The 25,958-nt window shown below is 41.3% G+C and overlaps 1 protein-coding gene across 1 annotated transcript in view; it reads left to right on the forward strand.

The window, feature by feature from the left end:
• The first annotated feature begins 1,911 nt into the window (after positions 1–1,911).
• Positions 1,912–25,958, forward strand: part of EYA2 (EYA transcriptional coactivator and phosphatase 2) — a 284,272-nt gene continuing 260,225 nt past the window's right edge. Inside the window, exon 1 of the mRNA XM_086932597.1 lies at positions 1,912–2,126. The gene's annotated coding sequence lies outside the window, so the exon portion shown is untranslated. The remainder of the gene's footprint in view (positions 2,127–25,958) is intronic.

Genomic DNA, 25,958 nt, shown 5'->3' on the forward strand with positions numbered 1-25,958 from the left:
ACATCATTCATGACATGGTCAGTGACATCACTGATGACATCTCAAATGACATCACTGATGACATCTCATTTGACATCACTGATATTTACAAAGCAAAATAAAGCAACAATACTTGGCCCTGCATTGCTTGGTAAATCTGAAGAAACAAAAGGCAACACAAATCGCTGTCTTGTGTTAATCTACACACCATATTTGACATTCCTGACAAATTTTATCTACATCCGTACGCTATTCCCACTCTATGCCACTCCCTTTTATGCCACTCCAATGTATGCCAAGTCGGTCTACGACACTTCACTGTATGCCTCTACATTGTACATTACTCTTCACTATGCTATTCTACTCTATGCCACTGTATGCCACTCCACACAATGCTATTCCATTGTATGTCACTCCAGCGTATGCCACTCCACTCCACTCCACTCTACAACATGGCACTCCACTCCACGACACTCGTAAAAGGGAAGTGTCAATGACCCCTGGTGTAAGAGATGTAAGGGATTATTGACACTTTCACTTTTACATCACCTGTCATTTTTATCCTTGCCAAAACCCCTACAACACATTAAAGAAACAACACTAAGTGTTGTAGGTAATCTTATTGACCGGATGAAGAAGCATGCAATTGGCTGATAATGATGGGGGAGGGTCCCTCCCAAAAATATTTTAACCTCTTTTTTAAATGTTGAGGTTTTTTAAGAGGTCCATATCGGGTCCCACTTTCCGTTTGATTGTTTGCAAGTGAATCAATCACAAGATTATTACAGTTAAGATTGTTGACATTTCATATAAAGCCAAAATGGCGAGCTCCACCCACCACAGGAATCGGAGTTCTTGCGGCTTCAAAGTGTGCTGCTGCTCAACAAGATAAAGAAGTAATGCAGTTTGATTTTGGTTGATGAAAACAGGCATATTAAATAGGCACAAGACCATTTGAATTACGCAATTACGACGCTGCGACGTTTTTCACATAATTATGGATTTGCTGCATTTTCCACATGATACAGCATCTCCTGCATAATGTACCAAACAAAACTGTTTCTAGCTCAAACTGATCATAAGTTACTACAACCGTTGCCACTCATTTGGTTGTGCAGGGCAGGCCTGTTCTCTTGAACAGGATGGGCATTTTTCAGTTGCTGGTGGCTGCATTTAGGTGTAAAGCTGACCTTAAGGTGGTGAGCCTTTACCTAAGCATTGTTAATATATGTACAAATGAAACAATAGTGAAGTAATACTGCTTCAAAATGCACTACAAAATTTGCTTTTTTCTTGCTGCACAAGTTGGTCCTCTCCTGCCGCATAATTCCAGGGCCCTGGCTAGGCTTTTTTGTGAAACAGGAATTGGGGCTGGGAGATGCTTTAATCCCACCACCTGGTTCTGTTTCCGGCCTCAAGGGGACCAGAGCTGCTTAAAGTGTGTCTTGATACTGAACCCTGGCGCACCCCCTTGATCTCCCAGAGATTATTTTGCTTCCACTGCCACCTGTTTGTTGCAAATATCGTTTAATTAATCACTTTCTATTCTGGGCCGATCCTTGTGCAGGCAAGTGACGTCAGAGCGGGAGGCTGGAAGTGCACGGCGCGATCAGTGGAATGTCACATCCCCACTGCCATCCGAAAGCCTTCCCAGGTCGTTATTCGTATCCTGGGCTCCTCCGGCGCAGCAAGGGTTAACCGGCCAGCGTTGAGTCAGGTTCAGTGAGTCCTGCTGCGGAGTCAATCTGCACTGCCTCTTCGCTGCCTTCCTCCCCTCTCAGCAGCAGCAGCAGTCCCAGCTCTTCCCCTGCTTGGAGCACAGACAGCAGACACCTACAGACACCTGGGGAACAGGCTGACGAAGAAACCCACTCCCTCCCCCTTTATCTAACCCCTTCCATTTACTGTCTACATTTGTGGGGTGAAAAACACACAGCAGGCAAAACCTAAGTGCAGCTTTTTCACTCGAGCTAAAGGCGATATGTAACCCTCTCCGGCGCTCTGTGTGGAGGAAGAGGCAGCCTAGACTGGGTCGAGACTTTTTTATTGTTTAGTGCGAGTTTTCCTGGTGACCTCGGCAGCTGCGAGGGCAGACACTCCGCACTCGACTGGCACAGACAACGCGGAGCGCTTTCCTCGGGGCAGTGGTGAGTACAGATTTATGGCGCATGTGGCAACATTTTACAATTCACGTATGCTGCCTGTTTGGACAGATTTTCAATTGAAAGTGCGTAAAGGAGTTTTAAAGGACACACTAGTGAATGGGGTGAGTTATGGGGCACGTATGTTTTTGTTTTCATTGTATCTCTGTGCTTTTGAGTTCCCTGTTTGTGCAATAGTCCTGCTGTGAGCGCGTCGTCCAGCGTGTTTACAAATCCGTTTTTCCTCCTAAATGGCACGCGGAGGCACCATCTGTTTTGAATGTTGGGCTCTGGTGACCCTGTGTTCCTGCTTGGCTACCCACCAACCCCCTTTCGGAGACAAGCAGAGAATGGCATCATTTTTAGTAAACCACCCTCAGTGGTGGCGTTCCCTGCACAAAAAGTTGGTAGAGCACGTGAATTAGTGATATGATGACGTAGCAGAGATCCATCCATGACAGGAAGGAAACGTGTTTAAGTGTTGTTTTTTGCCACTATTGAGCTGTTTTGCAAGCTTGGAAGAATATTTAATGTTCAGGTTTGAACTGGGAGGTACTACTGACGTAGTTTACTAGCACTTAGGTGGCAAAGAATGCTTAGATGTTATTGTTAAATGCAGGTGCACGCCAGTGACCTCTCTGGATGCGGTGCGCCTCGGGTTTGCCCAGCACCCGTGACAGTCTTGCAAAAAGTTGTGTGTGGAATTCCATTGTTCAAAACTGTATGTGTGCACAACACGTCTGTAATTAAAAAAAAAACACGCAATGTAATCATCATTACACTACTTACCAGAGGAGTGAACCTTTTATGACATCATGACAGAACGCCACCCAACACACAATTCCGAACATACACACAAAATGCAGAAGGAAACTAGTTTCAGCAGAAAACTTAAATTATATACAACAATTCAGTTAAAAGGGAGTGCGCGTTTTGGTAAAACTGTAAAAAAGCTGACTGTCACACAAGAGCTACATTATTTCAGCATTTCCCAAAGGTAACATGTTACAGACTGGCCCAATAAAAGACAATTGGATATTTTATTTACTCTGGAGATACCTTCTTTTATAAAAGCTGGTAACTTACAGATAAACGGCAAGTAATGCGGGGGGAGATTGTGCGCGGCACTGCTCGGCTTCTCTCACTGTTTTTATTGCTTTCGGCTGGTACATGCACGTGTTGTTTTTTGTAATTGTTTGTTATTTCAAATAGCCAATGAGCGCAGTGCATTTAATCTGGCTCCCGGTATATCAGTGATTGGCTCAGCTGGGGTTTCTACTGAAAAACGATAAACACAAACACCTCAAAATGTGTGAGGGGCCGATTAGTTTGTGCTTGATGGCTGCTCGGTATTGTTAATGTAACATACACTCGCTGCCTCTACACAAATACACAAGACGCCGATTGTGCGCCTCTTTGCCTATATGACATGTATGATTTAGGTAATTCGCATTCAATCAATAATCGGAATACCCTTTTAGATTGTTTTTAGATATTTCAGGGTTTTGGTAAAGCGCCAGAGGCTGCTGCAAGCCGCCTCTGGGCGCTTTGCGAGGAGGCAGGTGCAAAGTTGATTGCACTGACTAGACAGTGCGCCCGGATTGGTTGCGTGAGCCAGTCTGCGCCACGGACACAGATGAACTTCTACAATGCCGATTGTAGTTAGCCAGTCAACAACAGTCAATTTACAGCTTTATATAGTTATATTCACATATCTTTAATTACGTAGGGTTTGATAAAGCCGTCCCTATCCTTTGTTACGAGGTAGACCGGACTATTACAATGTGTTCTAGTATCTATAAAAAGAAATTAAACCTGATAATGTTACCATCGCAATATAGAACTCATCTGAAAATATGTCAATGTACTTGTAAAGAGCAGATGGCCACCGTAATTGTGTGATTACTAGATACAAAAAAAGTTTATTTAGATTACAGGAGCTCAGCGAGTGGTATTTAAATATTTGGACCAGTGAATGGGCTGTTAATTAGATAGGAGCCCCCGAGGGTCCGAGAATACCGACAACTCAAACGTGAGTGCTGCAAACGATATCCGACTTAAAGCACACTAGTGTCGGTTTATGTTTCTAGATGCTCATGCAGATGTTTCAGGTTTCTTGCATAACTTTGATACAATGGACTGCTGCCCCAAAGAAGATTTTTTATCAAAAGGCCATTTTTATTGTTGCTGGAGATCTCAAAAGGACGTTCTGGGCATAATGTGGGTAAGGCTGGCCCGTGGAGGCCCGACTGCAGAAAGAAGCATCGATGGGAAGAGTGGACTCTTTTGAAATATACGTATTGATAGTTTAAAGTGGAGGGAGAGAAACGAATTTGCCTAGACTCACACGCTTGTTGCTTAAGTGCCAAAGCCGGGATTGGAACACATGTATCCGCATCCCGGAGCTTAAATTTAATCCGTTATGTAAATAGTTAGGTTTTGCACTTGCACTAATTTACACCAAATCGTCTAAATTCCATTTTTTAAGCCACATCCACACCGGCCTCATTAGTTGGCGCACAGTGGTTTATAATGCTCAAAGTAATCAGAAAACTGGATGAAGATTTTTCTCCTTTATTATAAACAATATGTGTTGAGCCACCTGTAATCATCCGAGATACGACGCCTGGACTAGAAGGCCCTGTTATGCCATACTAATGGTAGTTTGGGCGAAATACAAGTGTTAATTAACAATAATACACCATGTTTCGCTTTTTTTATAATTTTTTGGCTCTGCACATTTAAAGCGAGGATTAGTATATACTAAATACAGACTTGAAATGCAGTGTATGCACACCTTTTAAATCACAGCCAAATTCTGGCACAATTAGATTCTTCAAACACTTATGTGTTAGCTACTTTCTAACGCACTCTTATCTACTTTACCTACAAACCTCACAACATGTAAAGCAGTTCCTCTTCAGTACTAGTCGTGCATAAAGCGCCTTACTTTTTCCATGTTTAACTTCCCTTCACTTGTTGTTAAAGCCAGCTTCCGGTTAAGCGTTGTGAGTACGTACACGGAGCGTACGTACGTATAAAGCGCGTGCGTAGGCCCGTGTACGCGTATGCGTAAACCTGATTTGGTTAGTTCAGAAATACTGCGAGAGAGCGGCAGCCCTTTTACGTTGCACCGTAAATCTATCGTACCCGAGGTATAGCAGTAAGAATTATGACCAATGATATCTCTCTTTACTCCTTTAAGAGGAACTCATGTGGCAGCTCCACAGACCGTCAATCAAATGCGGAAAACCTTGCCCTGAGTATAACTGTCAACGAAATAAAAACACAATTAAATGTTGTTAACGCTTGTTAATTCCAATTTACATTTTTTGTTTTAAAACACTGTTGTTAGAAAGTCTACGTTCTAATTTATTTTCAACATAACATACTACATAAAGTTAAATGTTCTGCTGTTGAAGGAATAGGCCAGGCCTGCCAAACGCCACTTCGTGTAATTTTAAAGCAATTAGATCGCAATGAAACAATATACATAATTTTCAAGCTGACGGCAATTATTTGCCGGGGTGTGAATCAGGGAGTAGCTTTGATATATTATTGCTATACACCCTTGTAAACACATAGTATGATTACTGTGAGCAGCCTGTTTTATTGCAAAGTATTTAGTAACGGGTACAGACTCTTAATCTAATTATGACAAAAAATGTTGGAGAATTTAAAACTACTCTACAATTTTCAGCACAAACCATTGAAAGACTTAGCACGCCAAATGCTGCTATCCATTACTCTTAGTCACAATAATGTTCTTTAGTTTTAGTATAAAATGTTCTTTTGCAGTCATGTATGGACTTTGTCATGTTGTCATGGCGGGTTTCTGTGACAACATACAGGTCGGCTAAAGAACAGCAAATGAGTTGAAAGTAGTTTGGTGATGAGAAAAAAAGAGTTCTAAGCTTCTGTGTTGTCAAACTTAAAATGGCGGATTTGGTAAAACAAACGTCTACGCGCTTAACCCGAAGAGGAGTTTTCCTGGGAGCTTAGCAAACAGTGCACTGTTGACAAAAGGGGACCCCTGCCCTAAATAGAGCTGGCATGTCTTTGTGCGCGGCAGCGCGGCCTGCAGGCCCCAATTAAAAATCAATTGAGGGGCTGCGGATCCTTCAGCACAGACAATGCCTTCCAGCTTTGTTTGCAGATCTTAACTCGTCAGAAGGTGTTTAACCAGCACCATGTTTTAATCAGGTGAAGATAAACCCTAATTAGGTGTGGCATAATTGCACTGGCATTGTGGTGAGAATGGCGTGCCACCAAGAAGTGGAGGGAGGTGCTGACACCTACTGAAGGGATAACTAACAACCTCCTATATGAAGCCATAGGTACCTAATGCACAGTTAGAGGAATATAAAAAATAAAACAAACACTTTAGGTGGAACTGTCTGATTGGCTGTTAGGAAGGAACTTTTACATGCAAGTTTGATATGAAACTGCAAAATCTGACAAAGCAAAGTAGGTTGTGCTCAGATGATGGAAAAGGTCCTCCTTTAAAAAAATACTTTGTGTATCTGCATAGCCCAATAACATTCTTTTGGGGAATGATTTCTTGGATTACTTTGTAGCATGGAGGGACACCACTGCGCTCATTGGGTAAGTCTATTAGTTTAAAGAGTCTAAATGTAAATTGATACTTGTATAGCGCACTACTCACCCGCAAGGGTCTCAAGGCGCTTGTACGAATACCGCTGTGGAACCCATGGTGGCTTTCCCTGTGAGGCGTCCACTCCTGGGCACCCCAAGGTGGAGGCCAGGCATCCTTAGCGTTGTGGGGGCCATTGTAGAGATTAAGCAAGCTATTGCCCAGAGTTGCGGAGTGGGACTCCATGATTGGAATAGGCACCAAGGGAATTATCAGGTCCGTGGAATTTTGAGCCCAAGACCCGCCGAGGCAGGGAATTGAACCCTGGTCTGCCGCTCTAATCATTGAGCCACACTTCTCCACTAAACCTAAAGAGGCTCGCCATCAGGGAAAGACCTCTTGCTCACTTTAAGAGCAGAGCAAAACAGGTGTCAATCATCTTTTACCTCACTCAGTTAACCCTTTAGTATGCCCCCTCATTGGTGGAAATTACAATTGAATCCAGTTGTATTTTGGAATTGGTTTCCAAAATTGCTAATTGTATTTTTAGGGTGTGTTGGTTTTATTTTTTATTATTTAATGAGTATACTTCACCATGTCCCGTCCCTCCCCACCACCGGCTATATGTCGTCATTTTCAATGTTTATAGATGTCTGGACGACTATATGCAGCAAATGGATCCAATCTAAGCCATTTCGTAACTGGTCAACTGGAATCTCCATTCAAATTAACCATATTAATGTGAAAAAGCATAGTGAATGCGAAGGAGAGCACCAGCACGTACTAGTGTATGTGATTCAATAACATGACATTTCTTTAGCATTCATTTACTTACCTGTTGCATGACAAGGTATGCAGTAAATAGCACAATAAAAGTGATTGTTTTCGAAGTGTTGACAACTGAAACATAGTGCTGCCAAAATATTGAGAAGGTGAGTAGATAGGTAAGCATAAATGTACTTTTCTTAATTCCACATTTAAGTACCTTGAATATATATATATATATAGAGAGAGAGAGAGAGGGGTCATTAAGGCAAATATATGTCGAGTTAAGTAGAGTAAACCGATACGTGCACTTTTACAATATTTTGGTTCTCAATATTTTATCCAAATTATTCTTGAGTCCCCAACCACATGAATATCCACCAACAACGCCAAAGTCACAAAAGCAGCAGGACTGATTGGAAATTGAGCACTTGGAATTGGAAGGTTGAAAGGAATTGATGCTGCTGTATGCTTCCACCATTAGCCGGATGTAACTGCCTCCGACTTCATTATTATCCAATATCTCGTGTAGCACATTCATCTAGACCTAGGTTTTGAGCAGATTATTACTAGCTTATAAGGATTTAGAAAGTTTCCATGCTGGCTGGGACATTGAAAGGCCAGTAGAGTGTGAGGATGATCAACCATTTTCAGCTGCAACAATATTGTTCCTCAAGTCCTACTGGCTTTTCAGGCTAACCACCGGCGATGTCCGGAAGTGGTCTGATTTTACACTATCAAACTCTGTTTTGCAATCAATAACACTTCGCAATCAGGGTCTCGTAGATTTGGTTTACGCCTGATAAGCTTACTGCTGGCTGAAAGCTAAAGACATGTAAAGGTTCCTCATAGAACAGGAGCGAGTGGTCAGCTTGGCATCTATACAGATGTTGGCTGAAAGGAAGCAGCCATCATGTCCACCTGCTACTTGAATTCATCTAGTTACCTCTCATAACTACTGGCTAAAAACATGTATACATAACCACTGTTGGCCTGTAATTCTACCAGGCAGAGGGGTGGGGGGCCCACAGGCACACATACACATCGCTCACACCCATGCACTCACACAACCACACATACCCATTCGCAACACTCACTAACAAATACATATGCATTCATACAGGCACGCACGCACCAAACAAACAAAAAAAGCACAAAACTTTCCTTACATGTAGATCTCAGAGAGGAAAGCCTCGGAGGTCCTAGAAGGGTTGTGACTGCTGCTTTCCCCCTTGGTCTTAGGTCAGCCAACAAGGGAAGGCAACAGTCCCCAACTCGTCACAGAGTGGCATGGGGTCAGTGAGACTGCTGACCCAACCCACTCTGTGGCGAGGTGTCACCTGATTGACACTCAGCCCTGGGCACTTCAGGGTTTAAACCTGAAGTGGCCAGGTCCAAGGCAATGGGTGTCACTACCCCTCATTATGAGGGGGAGGACCATGAGGCACTTTGCCAGGCTGAGGAGGTCCCGCCCACAGGGCTGTGAAATCACTAGCCTGGCAAAGTTCAACTCAGGCAGCCGGGAGTGTGCACATTTTGTGTATGTCTAGCTCAGGGCTGCCTGACCTGAAAAAGAAGAGTGTCTGCCAGGCTGACACACTCTTCAGTCAACGAAAACGGTGGGGGCTGTTGCTCCTTAGCCCCTACAGATGGGCCACTGCAGTACATTACTTCCAAGTTGCCCTACGTCAAGTGTGACACACCACCAGCCACTACCAGCCTTTCACAACTACATTACATGCCAGCAGGTGTGCTTAAAACTGTAAAAGTGCAAGTCTCAGCATGTTAAATGCCTGTGTATGTTACGCATAAGTTATCATTTGCCTTCTTTGAGCCAAAATCACAATATACTTCTGAAGGAAAACATAGTTATCTATTTTTTAAACTCTCATTGTTTAACAAAATGAAACAAATAGAGCTCTGGGTCTTAGTACACAAACTTTGTAGTGGTGCAAAAACCAAGGCCAATCGGTGTCCAACGATTTAGCACCTTGTGTGATGCACAAAGGAGCAGACAAAAGTTGCCCCTGTCCATATAACAGACACTTTTTTTTTTGCAAAATAGAAATGGTTTGTGAGAACTTTGCTTAACATACGTATCACACCTTTTAACTTCTACATAATTTGGCATGGGTACCAAACAGACTCTTACAAAGAAATATTAGTCCATACCTAAAGTTATCGTGCAAAGTGATCTTGCACTATTTTTGCTCTTTACTAATGCCTAACTAAATTAGTCACATCGTTGACGTTTGGAAAGTGGAGATATGTTTTGTTACAAAAATATAGCACAAATAGCGTGGAATGTGTGAGGTCTGCATTTTACATTGGTACAAAATTCTGTTTAGGCCAGCCTCTCTTGCAAAAGCAGGTTTAAGGTTCAAATGGACATGAACAGCTTTTTTCATTAGTGCAGCGTTTACGCAATTAGAGAAGTATTCACACTGACAGCACCCGCCTCATTCTGAGAGGTGTTGGTACAGAAAATTCAAGTATTGTGAACCTGCTAAACAGTGTCAAGACTGTGAAGTAACCAGAGCCCTCGCATTTCATGCTCTGCAATTACGGTTAAGAGAACTGGCATAAAAACCGAAAAAAACCTGCTTTGGGGAGTGTTTTTTTAGACTGCCATGTTTGACATCTTTTGAATTACTGAATTATCTGAGTTGTCAGCAAACATACAATTACTTAAATCATGTACTTTATTTGCCATAGGCTTGTGGCTTTACAAAAACAAAGTAGACATAACATTCCTGGTAGTCTGTTAACACCTCAAAATACCTTTGCTAACGTTTTGCACAACATTTCACAGAACACAACTAAGCGCTACACAATTCAAAACACAGCGTTAATTTTATAACAATTTATTAAGGCCGTCGTTGCAGCACTAAATTGTGTTGAATCGCACGAACACCCGTTCAAACTTTAATAAATAAGGCCCCCTGAGCGCAACATAACGTGATATCTGGATGACACACCAGAACAGGTAGGGCCACCTCGTTTTTTTCTTATCCATGCGGTCTGTAGGTTTGTAGTTCGTTTTTTTTTTCTTACTCTGTCTTTTCTCTTACACAATGAATACTTTACTGTCTCTGTTCAGGATTTCAAAAATTGGATGCCTTGTTTGCTTCCACTGTTATATTTCTTTTCAAAAAATGTTTTTTTAACAAATCTCTCTAGTGATTCCTTGTTTGGAACTAAAGAAACGTCACAGCAGTTTAGCCAGTAGCAGTCATTTTGCTGTGATTGGCTGTATTTTTGTTTTGCTTCAAGTAATAGTCACCTCTCCATAATGTTCCACAGTTCACATGATAGACCCATACCGTAAAACTGCATATTCATGTAGAGAACACTGCCAATGAAAGTTAAGTACCTCAGAAGGATGAATGGCTTAGGCTCCCTTAATAATGTAGGGGAACCTGTTAATTAATAGCAAAACGTCAGTCTCAGCTGTGTGTTTAACCCGTTGAGCTATCTTAAAGTTAAAAAAAGGAAAATCAGTACCTCTTCTCTAGATAATTTGTGTTTGATAATTAAATACAATAAAATTAGTAAACACTAAAAGAATAAAACAAAAATAACAGGATGTGCAGCGACCACATACAAATACATATTTAAAGTGTTGTGGTATGTTTTACTATGTTGTGCTATGGAATGTATGTTAAATTGGTTATGTGCTTAGCATTATATGCCACCATAGGGTCACCTTAAAGTCCAGGAATAGGAGAGAAGAAATGTGAAATACTTTTTGTGAAAGATCATATCAGCCCAGTGCAGTGATATGCCATATCGTGCAGGCTGTGGATGCATAAATGTGACACTCAACTATTAGTTGCATAGCTATTGCTGGTGATATTCCATCAAATGAGCCCGATATTATTTTCTGCCCTCACTATATATGTCTTTTGTACATCGGATTGTGTTTGACTACTCCTGAGTGCAGTACCTAAGATTATGTGTCTGCTTATCGCTCTTTGATGCACAATGCACTCTGTTTCTGCCACTAGCTGTATTTTCAGAATTCTCCAGGTGTGTAATGAATTTCTACTTAGTTACATTTTTTTTTTTTTGTTCAAAATATTTTATTGAAGTTTTCATCATAATAAACAATAAACAAGACAGACAGAAAAATATAAGAAATTCGCAGTTCCAAGTGTGAGAACAAGTTATCAATGAAAAAAGTAAAAAAAAGGGGGAGGGGGAGGGGAAGGGGGGAATATGCAATATCAGAAAATTAATAGGCAATAAATCGAGCTACTATATACAGTAACCAAATAAGAACTAATCTCGTAACATAGAAAAAGTCTATAATTGAAATTAAAGCGATAAATAAATATCAATAGGAGTCCAAAATAAATGATATGAAGATGAATTGTGACAAATTCCAGATAAAGATAATTGCCAGCTAGTGGCATGAGTGTGCTGTAAGACACAATCCATCCTATAAGTACAATGCTCTGTAATGACCAGGTGACTTGATAACTATTTGCAGACTCATATGTGAGGTAGCTCTAGTCTCTTGGTCCCCGTAATGGGTTGCTTGCCAGTCAATCGTTTCCCTTTGTTACCTGAGCAGGTCAGTCCCCCGTGCTGTTAACAAACCCCCTTACAAATGGTTTTAGCTGTCAGATCGGAATTCCATTTCTATTGAAATATAAACAACTGTCAGGTGTCAGAATCTGCTGCTGAAAGACATGTTTGAAAACTGAAACTTCAAAAAGGACAGTCATCTTCCATCCACAGGCAAAGTTCACCATTAAGTAACTATGTGTCACTTTTTTTCCACAGCCTACAAACTAGTAGCCTCAGGTACTTATTGCAGGGTAATAATCACAACTCCGTATATCTATGGAACAAAAAATATTGTTTTAATTACAAACAAATTGAAATGTAAACCACACTGCCTACTAACATCAACAAACATGTAACATGTTTATGTAAACTGTGAGTGTAAAGGAGAAATCAGGTTCCTGGTGACACTAACTGCCACCTTCGGGTAGAGTGCACTTTAAAATAATTTGTAGGTGAATTAATGAAATGAGTTAATTAACTATATGATGAAACCACGTGGTTTTATCTCACTAGGACAATGAGTAGAATTTTGAGATTGTAATTTGTTCTAGCCTGTAAATTGTTATATACAATGTGACAAATGTAAAATACAGGACCATTAACCAGTGCCACTCATCTATGTAGACCCAAGCAGATTTGTAGTCTTGAATCTATCTATCTATCTATCTATCTATCTATCTATCTATCTATCTATCTATCTATCTATCTATCTATCTATCTATCTATCTATCTGTCTGTCTGTCTGTCTGTCTGTCTGTCTGTCTGTCTGTCTGTCTGTCTGTCTATCTATCTATCTGTGTAGATAGATAGATAGATAGATAAAGTGTGTTAGGTGTAGTATGTGCAAAGTTGGCCAACATAATTCCCAACTTCTTTGTGAAAGAGTGATTGTAAAATTCAATTAAATTCTATTTTGCTAAAGAAGAAAGTAAAAAAAGAGATCTCTCAAATTTGCTGAAAAAATCTTTTACAGAAACATCAAAAATGTTTTTGCGATAAGTGTTACAGTTCAGTGCTCAGTGAGGTTGTACAAAACCCACAAACTTCACACAAGTTTGCCACGGGATTGTAATCTTTCTACATCCATGGGAGTACCTGTACATAGAATATGTAGGTTTAGACATTATGTGCACAGTCGTAGTACTTTGATGTAAGGCACTCTGTAGCATTGTTGGAGTAGTTCACTCTGTATAACTGCTTGAACATATATACATACATATATATTTATATATAACCTACTGGTGGTCGTCAGTAGGTAGTTGTAGTTTATTTTGTAACGTATTGCTAATTTGCAGTGAAAAACAAAGAACATTTTGTGTTCAATGACAATCGATCGGAAATTAGGAAATCTTACCCTCATCCGCAAGGCATATGCTATGTTTCAAAGCTATAGCAATGCCCATTTCACTTTCAAATGTTTGTATGCACTTGTATATCTATAGCGTAAACATAGCAAAAGGCAACGGAAAGCTGTACTGGGCGAAAGCAACGCATCAAGTCAGTGGGTGATTGGTGAGGAGGCGTGGTTTATTTATTTCTTTCTTTCTTGCGTTTTATATAATGTAATGGTGATGTAATGGTGATACTTGTAAAGCGCACTGTTACCCCATCTCGGGGTGTCCTGGCGCTGAAGACCACTGGGGAACCCGTCCTGGCTTTCCCTGTGAGATGGTCCCTTCTGGGTATCTCCAAGGTGAAACCAGGCATCCCCGGCGTCTGTGGGGGGCCGTTGTAGAGATGAGGCAAGCTTAATGCCCAGAGTTGCCGAGTGTGATCCCTGGTTAGAGTAGGCACCGAGGCGAGAATTATCGAGTCCGTTGACCATGGTACACGACCCGGACACGAGCGTTGGCTAGACCCGGAGGTATCAGAGCGCTTTACATGAGGAGAGTTACATAGGTTCCACGTTACACATTGTTCCAGAAGGTACATCTATAACAAGTTACATCTGAAAGATACATCAATTACAGGTTGCATCTCTTGGTTCATGGCGTGTAGAAGGGTAGTGGGGGTAATATCAAAGGGCGACGGGGAGGGAGATTAAGCGGAGAATAGGCACAAGGAAAAACAAAACAGGCAGGGAGAGAGAGATTCAGGGGAGAGAGGAAAGGAAAAGGGGAGGTAAGTCAAGAATGAAAGGAGGGAAGAGGAGGGGGAGTGGGTAGGAGGCATGGCGAGGAGGTAACTGTGTCCTATGTCCGTGGTTGGTCACAGGCGGTTAATGCAGTGTGTTTTTGAGTACTCTGGTGTCTTCAACTCTTTCCTAAATTGGAGCAGCGTTGGGGTGGTCCTGATGGGTATGCAAGTGTTGGGGGGCACTTTGCTTGTTTGGAGGGCGAAGATGAGTCCTTAGAGGGTGACCGCCTCCAGATGAGGGTGAGTTGAGATGTGTGGTGGACGGAAAGGTTGGAGCATCAGGATAGATAGCTGGTTGTTCCCTAGGCTGACAACCCCACTCATTGAGGTGAGTCCCAAGGGAAGCCAGACAATATTTCACTGTTACGAAATGTGTGCGCCATTCCTCACCGTTCAGCACACGCGCTTTGGGTAGGAGGCAAGCCCCCCGCCCCCCATATTTTGCTGAAATAAAATTAAAAGCAGCTCGGGAGCCTCGCGCCCCCTCCACCTCTCATGGCCGGCGGCCCCTGTCAGTCAGAGAATGTCAACAGCAGCGTGGCAGGGGAGCCGCACGGAGCTGGGGGCGCAGAGGGCAGAGGCTGAGGGAAGCGATAACATTTATTTTTTGGTTCACGTCTAGCATTTTCAATCCGAGTTTCAACAAACAGGAGGGGCCCGTGGCCCCCCACCCGGTGCCTACTGCCCACACGAGTGCTCAACTCGGGTATTCTTTGTAAGGAGGTTTCATCTTCTAAACTGCAAGGAAATAATGCTAAGAACATCCCTTGAAGGGCGGGGAGGGGGGTTGGACACATTTTATGTCTCACCTGACAACGTTCGAATATTAAAATTATGAAAGTGTGCATCTGCGCACATTCTTACTTTTAAAGAGCATGAAAGACAGTTGAGTCTTGCAAACCACTGGGCTCTCGACCGATGACCTCTCAGAAATCTTGTATCCCAATCCAACCCTCTCTCTCTCTCTCTCTCTCTCTCTCTCTCCCCCTGTTTCCCATCCCATCTCTCTTCCCCATCTCCCTCTCTTCCCCATATTCCCCCTCTCGCTGTCTTCCCTAGTGCTCTCTCACTGTCTCTCTCACACACGTTCGCACAACGTTTTCCTCTGTAGCTGTCTTTTTTTCTTTCTCTTTTTCTCTTATTTCGCTCTTCCAGGTTCTACTCTCTCTCTTTCCTTTTATATGACATCCCCCTTCTTCCTCCTCTTCTCTCTCTACATGCCTCTTTTGTATGTCAGCCTCGCGTTTTCTTCTTTCTCACTCTCTTCTCTCTTTCTTTTTGTGTCCTATATTTTTGTCTCTCACTCTCGTCGCCTTTCTCCCCCTCATTATTTCTCTCTTTCATTTTACATCGCATTTTCTCTCTTCCACTCTCCTTTTGAATCATTTGTCTCTTTCATTTTCTTTCACTTTCTTGCTCCACATCCCTCTCTCTTTTCTATTTCCCTTTATTTTTCTCTTTCATTCTGTAACAAATTTCCTCTTCTCACTACCTTTATCTCGCTATAATTGTATGACCCTCTCTGTTTCAGATTTCATCTATCTATCTATCTATCTATCTATCTATCTATCTATCTATCTATCTATCTATCTATCTAGCCGTCTGTCTGTCTACCCTGTTGAAACTTTAATCAATAGATCAATGTATTTTTGCATAGTACACATCTAAGTGGAGCAAAGTTTCAGATTCCACCACTTTTTCTCTCTCTCTTGCCGTCTATCTCTCTTTCTGTCTGTCCGTCCGTACATCTATCTGTTCATTGTTTCTATCCAAAGACTTTATAGTGCACAATTTGTCTCACTCATACACTCAGTTTTTATTAGAGAAAATGAGCGATGAAACTCGTTTTTAGCCTTCAGGTCACTCGAAATATTATTCTGGATACTCGTTTGTAGTTGTAACAAAATATGTTGCAGCTAATAGAAGTTTTTGATGTCTTTTCCCTTCCTGGAATCATTTTTAACTTGTGGGTAAAATTGATTCTTTAGTTTGCTAGGGTGCATTGGCCACACTGTTGAATAGACCCACAGGAACATATATATTATTGTAGCAATAACTTTTTACTGCACTGATTTGAAATATAATCCAGTGCAACTGCACTTTTTCTACCATTCTTCCTTCAATCTTCAAAGTTTCTCCAATTTGGCAAATGGCAGAATATTTTTGTCCAGTTTTCCATCGGGGTGGGGGTCTGCTCTCCGGAGATAATGCAGAATATATATTTTTTTGGGGGTGGAGGCAGAGTTGGAAATAAATTACTTTTCGAACCCCCACCCCCCACACCCCGAATCCTTTCCTAAATAGTGGAACACAAAGATTCAGCTTCTTACCTTAATTCTGCATGCTCTGCATTGTTCGCATAAGATATATAATATAATTTATAGGCTATAAAACACTGTGTTTGTGACTTTAATTGAGCACAGATGTTTTTGTTCTGGAAGGGACATAGCATGTGTGGTCTTCTATATCAACAGAGATCTTTGGTTTTGGTAGGAATTCTGCCATTACATTTTATGTGAAAACTGAATTAAAGCAAAATTTACTTTTTGAGCTGAAGTAACTTGTGTAAACTGTAAAAAGATTTAGGGTGAATGCTCCCATTAACTCCACCGTGTATATTTCCCCAAAAAATTAACAACGCATAGTGAAATGTTCTTTACTTGCCCTACACAAATGATTCCCTTTCTCTGTATTGTTATGCATCTACACACATTTTTAGAAGATATTTCCAAGAATTTTGCTTAGTTTTTATGATAATGAACTGTAATTTGGTTTATAAAAGAGCTGAAATAAATATATTGATAGTTTAGTAAAATTATTCCTTCATTATCATGTTTACCGGATAGCTCCATGCAACCTTTCCTATCTTGAACTTTCCATTTACAAATGAGTGTATTCAGGTGTCTTTTCTAGATTGGTTTAATTGTTCCAAACTGACAGTACAGCCACCAAAATGGACCTTGAACTTGAAACTCAAGAGTCTCTTTGGCGTGGGGTCATTTAGTAACACTATTCTTTAGGTCAGAATGTGGTTTTGGAAGAGGCTTCAAGGTCCAGAAAGACCCTCACAAAACAAAGATTTGTTTGCAGTTGCTTAATTGTGAACATTGTGACAGCAAAAGGGCACATCACAGTGTACTAAAGGTGCAATGTGAGTCAGAAATGGTTTCAAGACTTGCAGTGTGCACATCGCAACTTCTTATAATTCACAGGGATAGGGATGCAGGAAAGAGGCGTGAAAGAGACGTGACCTGTTAGGCAATCGTTCGGATACGCATCCATGCTTTGTAACTGTAATCGTAGTTGCATATAATTGACTTGCTACTGCTCTGTCAAACCAAGTGGTAGAGAGTCTTAAAGTGGAAGATATCTAAGGTGGACAGCTTTCACTAATCTCAAATGGGTGGAGGATCACGTCAATTCATTGGTTGACACATTATTTTTGAATAAGGCAGCTACTTACCTTTAAAGGTGACGCTATGCTTTAGGACAATGTGCATGCAGAGATGGGGTTCTGTGACTCTTATAGGCCCCATGCCTGCATTTCCAATGGGATTTGCAAAGAGAGTGCCTGCTTTGTATTTTTCAGGGGTTCTCTGAACCCAATAAATGCCGTTTTTATTCTGCTGCAGAATAGTGCACTTGCTGCAATGAAAAGAAAATCTCAAATTGCATCGTACATGGGGTGCAAAAATTACATCGTTGACGCAACATGACCCTGAGATTAGAACATCAGGCCCTGGTGACATTTGTGGGTTTCCAGTGTGTGTTCAGGAAAGCCAGATCTATGCCAGATTATCAGTACTACCACTGATTATATAACATTTTCAATGTATATGTATAGTATGTATATTTATCTTCTGTGGTTATTCTGACATTTTGACATGGCTCTATCTCAAATGGATGATCTGTAGTCACCTAGTGGGTAATAAGACTATATTGAGTTAAATGTTCTAGTGAGGAACCATTATGTTAGTAGGATGCTGTTTGCTATCCATAAACTATTTGTCAATTAAAAGGGATTTGGTGGATAAAGCATTGCAAATCGAGCTTAACCTGAGTGAATCCCTTCTAAGCTATAAATAGAAATGTGCATTATCCATTCTGAATATGTGCAATATTACTAAACATCATTGTCTGAGCAGGGTAACAACTTCATTAAAAATGAACCCAAATACTCAAAGCTACCTCCTGAAGATATTTAATGTGTTTTTAGTGGGTGATTGATTGGAAAAGTGAATATTCTTATTTTGTACAGAGAAATATAACAACATTCAAAAGTAAAGCACAGAGGCATCAAATGATTGAGTAATTACAGGTAGCTCTTTTGAAAACAGAAACATGCTCTCAGTGAACCTTAAACAGTTGAGTAAATGGGCATAGACCTACTTTAAACTGAAACATCACTTTCCCCTTTTGGCTACAACCAGCTAGATCACTGGCTTTGGAAAGATATTTAGACCCAAACTGGACAAGTGAAGGAAGAGGAGAGGAGCAAAGCCATATTTAATATAGGAAGATATATCACTGTGAGTTTTCCCAGGATGGGCTTAATACGAGGTCTGTGTTAATCCAGATTCTGCTAGTAACAGGAGCAACAAGGGATTCAGGATTACATGCTCCGCAGTTAAATTGGTATATGTGATATTTTATATTGAGTCTCCATCTGCTATTTACGCCTAGGTGGAGTACGCAAATTCTGCTATGCGGAACTCTGCAAAGTGCCAAAATAAGTGTGTTAGTCATGCTGCTCGCACTGATTTTTTGCGTTGGGAGTATGTTAGCGTGAATGGCACCACGTGCATCGCAAGAGGGTGCTGCTTTCTTGCTGCCATTTGACTAGATGTTCTACTCGAGTAGTAGCTTCCTCAACGTGAGTGGCAGGTTTCTCAACACAAGCAGTAGCGATCTGCGTTCGTTTTCTCACCAGGAAGTGGTCTTGCATATGATTTACCTCGCTCGCCAACTCAACATTGACGAGCCGCGTGAGAGGAAAAACTCTGCCGCTTTGCGAAGTTTTTCGGGATTCCGCGCTCTATGTGGAGCGCAAAGTGGGTAAAACCCTGCAAACTCCGCGGGCGGAGCAGAGTTAACTGCCCACCCCTTCTGCTATTATCTCTTTGATATTTCACCCGGAGACTTCGCCTGCTTTCAGGTGGTCTCTTCTAGTGAAACATCTAAGATCTGCTGAAATCACTACCTTGTAATCCTGAATCGCTTGGCTAATCCACATTATCTACTCAATTGGCATCCCAACCTTCTAAGAAGCATGGTTCTAAGGAGAAGGGGTTTCTACATGTGCAGCCTACAACTCACATTTGGTCAACTATTTAAAAGCAAAATATCTTTACAAAAGTTCTTGCCTTGACTTGAAAATTAACAGAAATCTTAAAATACAAACACTAATGCTGCTTGTTGTAACTTGGATCTAAAAGAAATGAATGCTTGTTTGCAATGTTCTTATTTTACCATACCTTCACCCATGTAATTCAATTGAGCATTGGTACGAATGCTGTTGAGATCAGCTGTATAATGGTTTTTGTTTAAATATATTTTCTAAGGTAGATAAACTAAAGCTATAGGCTCCTTAGTATTTTATTGTGCAACTGAATTAATGCCAGGAATGAATGTAGTCCTTTAATTATGATTTATAGCATTGCCCAATGTTTAAAACCAACATTAATACCCAAAGTTATTGTGTAAAAGACAGCTTTCTCAAATCCAGCTGCGGTGCCCATGAGGGCAGGTAGTGTGTAAAATAATCTGCACGTGATGGTGCTAAAGCCATTGTATGTAAATGTAAATGTATTGCGATTTATATAGCGCACGTATCACCCGAAGGCATCAAGGCGCTTGCCTTGGGAACCCGTCCTGGTATTCCCCTGTGAGATAACCCCAGCAGGGTATCCACAAGGTGAAAGCCAGGCATCCCGCCGCAAGGGGCCGTAGTGGAGATTAAGCAAGCTGTTGCCCAGAGTCGCAGAGTGTGAACCCGTGAGTCGAGTAGGCACCGGAACGAGAATTATCAAGTCTGTGGAATTTTTGAGCCCAAGACCCGCCGAGGCGGGGAATTGAACCCTGGTCCAGGACCGATCCCAGCTTCCGGGTCTGCCGCCTCTAACCCCTGAGCCACACTTCTCCACACTTTGTGTGTGTTTGTTTTTTGATTTGGGATAAATTACAGACAAATCTGTTTCCTTATTTGTGTAGGTTTGCTTTAAAGTCTTAAGTTCAAATGAAGAGAGTAGATATTGCCCAGAGTATTGCGTTATCAAACTCTTACTCATGGCATTAGTGCTTCAGGATTTTTTATCATTGATTTACTCGTGAGTGAAGCCATCTCTGCCACTACAAAAAGATAATCTATGTACATAGTACCCTTCATTTGCTCATGGTCGTATAGTTGTAGCACGCTATGAATCTAAAATGATGCTATGCTTTTTTCCCTTTTTAATACATATCATGCTTATTTAAAATTATCTAAATTAGTCCAATATCACCATTGTAGGATATGTCAGTCATAAGGAGTCTGAGACGAGTGTGATTGCATTTTGAATGGGTTTACGAGAAAGGCGATGCAGGTTTTGCTCTGGTTTGACATTTTTTGCTAGATTTAGAGGAAATTGGTCGAACCCAACGTTGAATTGGAATGGTGAGTTAAACCGGCAGGCAATTTGCTCAAGCAAGTGACCCATTTGGTGTCAATTTAATATACCAGGAAACACAAAGCTAAATGCTTCCCTCATAGACCATCTTATTTTCATCATTGGACATAGTTTCTATCTAGTCAATAATACATAAAAAATGCAACAGTAACAACTTTAATCATCTCATATGTTATTTTATTTTTATCAAAAAAGTTTTTTTCATAATTTTTCTTTTTTTATCATTTAATTTACATGATTTTATATTTTACCCAAAAGGGTGTTTTTCATCTGTATCATATAAAAAGTATGTTTTTACTGGATTTCTCGGCTCACAAATACATTTCTTTTTTAACAGTGATTATTTATAATCCAGAAAACAATGACCTAAGTAAAAGTACATAGAAAAAAACAATTTCAAAAAGAAATATGTCACTCACAACAACTCCAATCACCCAATATCTGTACACAGTTGCGTATTGTCAGGCAGAAGAAAACTGCTGCCAGCTCCCGAGTCTCCAAAAGGAATATGAGACTCAGCACTAGGTTGAATTGGAATGGTGAGTTAAACCAGCAGGCAATTTGCTCAAGCAAGGAACCCATTTGGTGTCAATTTAGTGATCCAGGTGTTAGTATATACCAGGACAATCCCAAAACATCCCATTGAACAAAAGAATGTCCTGTAAATATATTGATTTTTCCCAAAATTAAGAAAATTACTGGGACATCTGATTTATTCTGGATTTTATTTGACTGTGAAATATTTATATCGCATAGCAATAAAATAACATTGGAATAAAGCTCTTAACCATGTCTTACTCACAAGTACATTTTAAAATTATAATTAGGCAATTAAACATATAAAATTGGATTTTGAATAAATCTACTCTGTGACGTCTGTCTACCTATACGAAATAATGATGGGCCAAATGCATGTTTAGTTTAAATACATGTATGTTTAGTGACATATATTTCACATATGAATAAATGTTGTATTTCAGTTAAGTTAACAATAAGACTTTTGCCCTTTAATTCAGTTCAACATTTATTTAAAATAGAGTAGAGTGATTGTCTGATGGGATAGACAAACCAAATATGTAGTCGCGGCTGGTGCAGTTAATCGTGGTGGGGCGGTGGAGCGGGCCGAGGCGGGGGGAGGGTTGACTTATGATGGAATAGGTTTTATTTATTCATTTAATTTTACCTAGTCCGTTATCTATCAAATTCCCCCTTCCTCCCCGCCCCACCCCACTGCTTTCCTGCGCCGGCCGCTGCAGCTAATTTGGTGCCTGTCTTGCACACATCCGTCCTTTGCCTCCACTGGAGGCTAAAATAATACTGAAGCTTGCTTCTTTGCCTTGCACACAAATCCAACTGTTCAGATCATGTGGACGTCTCACCCTATACCTTAATTTGATGGATATATTAGTGACACAGTATGCCTGATAGTGAAGAGCACATGACCAGTAGCCTCACTTGTTATACATTTTTTCTCTCTTTTCCAGAATTGTGGGTAGAAGATTTAAGCCTTCTTAAGGCCTCCTTTACAGTATAAGACAAAATCTAGTCCGCAAAATGCAGTAATAATGAACAAATGCAGAATTACGGTCACTCATGGTAATTAGTATGCAACAGAATTTACAAACACTAAAAAAAATCAACATGTTTTCCACCCAATTTTGCCGATTTTTTAATGTTTTCCTACACCACTACCAAATAGTTTGTTCCAACAGAACAGGATGCAGGTGGTGAAACAAATACCTGTATATACAGTTTAGTGCAAAAATATGTGAAGATCTCACTTCTCAACATTTTGCCCTAAACCCACAATGCCTCATCACCTTCACAGAGACCAGGTATAGTGGTGTTTTCTTTCTTCATATTATAAACAGTTTCTGAGCACCCGTTCTGCACAAGGTTATATATATATGATTTAAGCCTGAATGCAGGCCCGGCCCGTGCAGGGCGTTATACCGGGGCGGTGACGTCAGGTGGGGAGGGGCAGGGTGGGGGGTTTTAAAATGCGGGATATGGACCATTACAGGTAAGTAACGAAAAAAATGAATAAAACGAATTTTGTTGCCCGCGCTGCATCGCCAAATGTGATGCAGCGTAGGCAACAAAATTCGTGTTTTTTTTCCCCGTTACTTACCTGTAATGGTCCATATCCCGCATTTTCAAACCCCCCACCCTGCCCCTCCCCCGCCTGACGTCACCGCCCCGGTATAACGCCCTGCACGGGCCGGGCCGGGCCTGCCTGAATGTACCCAATTAACGGCAGCCAAAATGCCCTACTCCTTCTTTAATTAACAATCAGCCCTCACTCTTTGACACCTCTCATCCGCACACAAGTAAAACAACAAAACCCAAAGGGGCCTGTTAAATTAGAAATTTTAGAGTAAGTAATGTAGTACTCCTGTAGTGCTCTTTTAAGTACTGTTACACACATTTCTGAATCTGCACAGGGTCTAAAATTGGAATACAATCGAATTATTCATATTTTTAGTAAAAATAACTGCTCTCTTTGCACTTTTACTAATAGGGAGCAAGAGAACTTAGTGCCAATTCATAGACGCATGTAAGCGTACGCAAAATGTATTTCTGTAGAACTATTTCCCGTACTCATAAATTCTTTTGTGAATTGGCCCTAAAAACCGTACAGCTATGGTCTTCACACACAATATCATACACAACATGTGTAATCCAAAAAGAGACACACAGTCTTAAATCCAAAGCTCTTTACTGTATTGGCGTGTTACCCATCCCCCAATGCACCTCAGTTTCTCATTAGTGGTATCAAAGACAATATATATGTAATTACAATAAAGTACAACCCCACACAACATTGTGAACCACGGCAAAATATTTGCATGATTGAGAAAATGGAACGTTTGTCAAGATCCACTATCAAGTGGATTCAGTCCTTCCTCTCCATTTCGAGTCAGCATGAACAGATTGGGTCAATATAGACATCATCAAAACGGTGGTACGCATCATACCACAGAGGTGTGTGATCCCACTCCGGTCATCCTTTTTAACATTGATGTGTGCCCCCCCCCCCCTTGGCACTGCCTTTTGGAACATTATCAGGGGAATGGCAATTACATTGAGATGAAAAGCAAATCCATTTTCATATTGGAAACAGGCCATTGAGTTAGACCAACACACAGCATGCCTACATCATCTGGTCCACTGGATGAGAGAAGTTGCTCTTGATCAATATAGCTCAGACTCAGATTCTATGTGTGGAGAAGCTAAATTAGACTCACTGCCTTTTGATGGGTCTCCGAGCCTATGAATAACTTCAGCCACCTCAAAGAAAATAAGGACCTGGGAGGTCCATTTGACTCTGAGCTTTTGATCATTCCCCGAACTCAATGCAGCAGTCAAGGGCATCTACAACTGGACCTTCATATTTCAGAGAATCCTCTCTCTCCTCTAAACAAACCTTTCAGTGGATGAGACAATAGTCCTGGATTTGGCCTGTCTTGACTTCTGTAACAATCTTTACATCGGGCTGCTCAAAGAAAACAAATCAACATGCTGCACAAAGTACAAAAAACAGTTAGTCAGAATGGTCCTTAACCTCCAAAAGTATCAACACATGAATTCAACTCTAAAGGCACACTGGCTACTAGTGAATGCAGGGATCTGGTTAAAATTCCTCAAAACTATGTAAAAAGCCTTTTGGGTCAGAAGTCCTTGATATTAATCAACCAATCAATCGTTTATTAAGTGCAACTACTCACCCGTGAGGGTCTCAAGGCGGTGGGGTGGGGGATCCAGGCTCCAGTCTCTCAGGGATGGGGTCCATCGAAGAGCCAGGTTTTGAGGTTTGTTACGAAGGTGAGCAGCTCTGCTGTCTGTCTGAGGTGGAGTGGAAGGGCGTTCCAGGCCTTGGCTGCGAGGAAGGAGAAAGAGCGGCCTCCTGTTCTGGTTTTTCTGGTGTGTGGGACCACGGCGTAGGAGAGCTTGGCTCATTGTAGGGTTCTCTTGGGCGTGTGGAAGTTGAGTCTACTGTTCAGGTATGCCGGTCCGGTGTCGTGGAGGGCCTTGTATGTGTGGGTGAGCATCTTGAAGGTGATTCTTGCCTCGATGGGGAGCCAGTGGAGTGTGCGCAGGTGCTGCGAGATGTGGCAGTGTTTTGGCAGGTTGAGGACCAGTCTTGCGGCGGCGTTGTGAATGTTCTGTAGTTTGCGGGTGAGGTTTTTGTTGATTCTGGCATACCTCCGCCAGGAATGGCCTAGCAACTTGTGATCAGTGACTTCACATTGGTCTGTCATTGGGCCCATCAGTTTCAAAAACAGGGCCCAGGGATTCTACAGCACAAAGTTATGGAATACACTGTACCATGAATTGAGAGTATAACTTGAGTTACCCCAATTCAAGAAATTCATGAAAGCTAAACTTTTCAGCCCTGTCTTCAATTTGTCTCCATGTAGAATAGTCCTTATGAATAAATAATGTTGGTCAAGGATTCCAAACCAGATCCGAGGTCTAGCCTTCCCATCCCTGCCTTCATGCGGGCATTTTGCTACACACCTCAGTGCCGCGAGGTGACCAAAAGGTCATGCCTACCCCTAAGTGCTACTAATAAACAAACTAACTATTCTAGACCAATAAAAAGTAGGAGTAAAAAACATGCCAAAAAGTCGAATGCACAACGAATCAAAGAAGCATGTCCTCCTACAGACAATGTTAATAGTCGTAATGCTTTTTACAGATGCTCAGTTCCAGTAAAGTGCCTCTAAAAATGTGTCCCTGAGATATTCCATTTCCTCCTCTTGGCATCAACTTTTAAGAAAACTGGAAGAGTGAATATATCTGGTAAGGATTTCTCACTCACACACTAAATGGTGACAGACAGCTTCTGACATTAAAGGAGAATGGATACACAAGCTGCTCTGGCTTAGAGTCAATGGACCATTCCTAGAATTCAACCTGCCAGAGTTTGGCTGAGGTGTACAGCAGGAAACTGGGCAGCCCATCATCTGCAGCAACTTGGAGATGAAAATCTCAGCAGAGAGGAAACCGCTCAGCTGAAGTGGATTAAATCACCGAGCCACCCATGACATGAAATCTCTGGCAAGACTAAGTAGCACTAGGTGAGACGTACTGGGGACCATG

The sequence above is a fragment of the Lissotriton vulgaris genome, chromosome 7 (genome assembly GCF_964263255.1).
Source record: "Lissotriton vulgaris chromosome 7, aLisVul1.2, whole genome shotgun sequence".
Taxonomy (NCBI): domain Eukaryota; kingdom Metazoa; phylum Chordata; class Amphibia; order Caudata; family Salamandridae; genus Lissotriton; species Lissotriton vulgaris.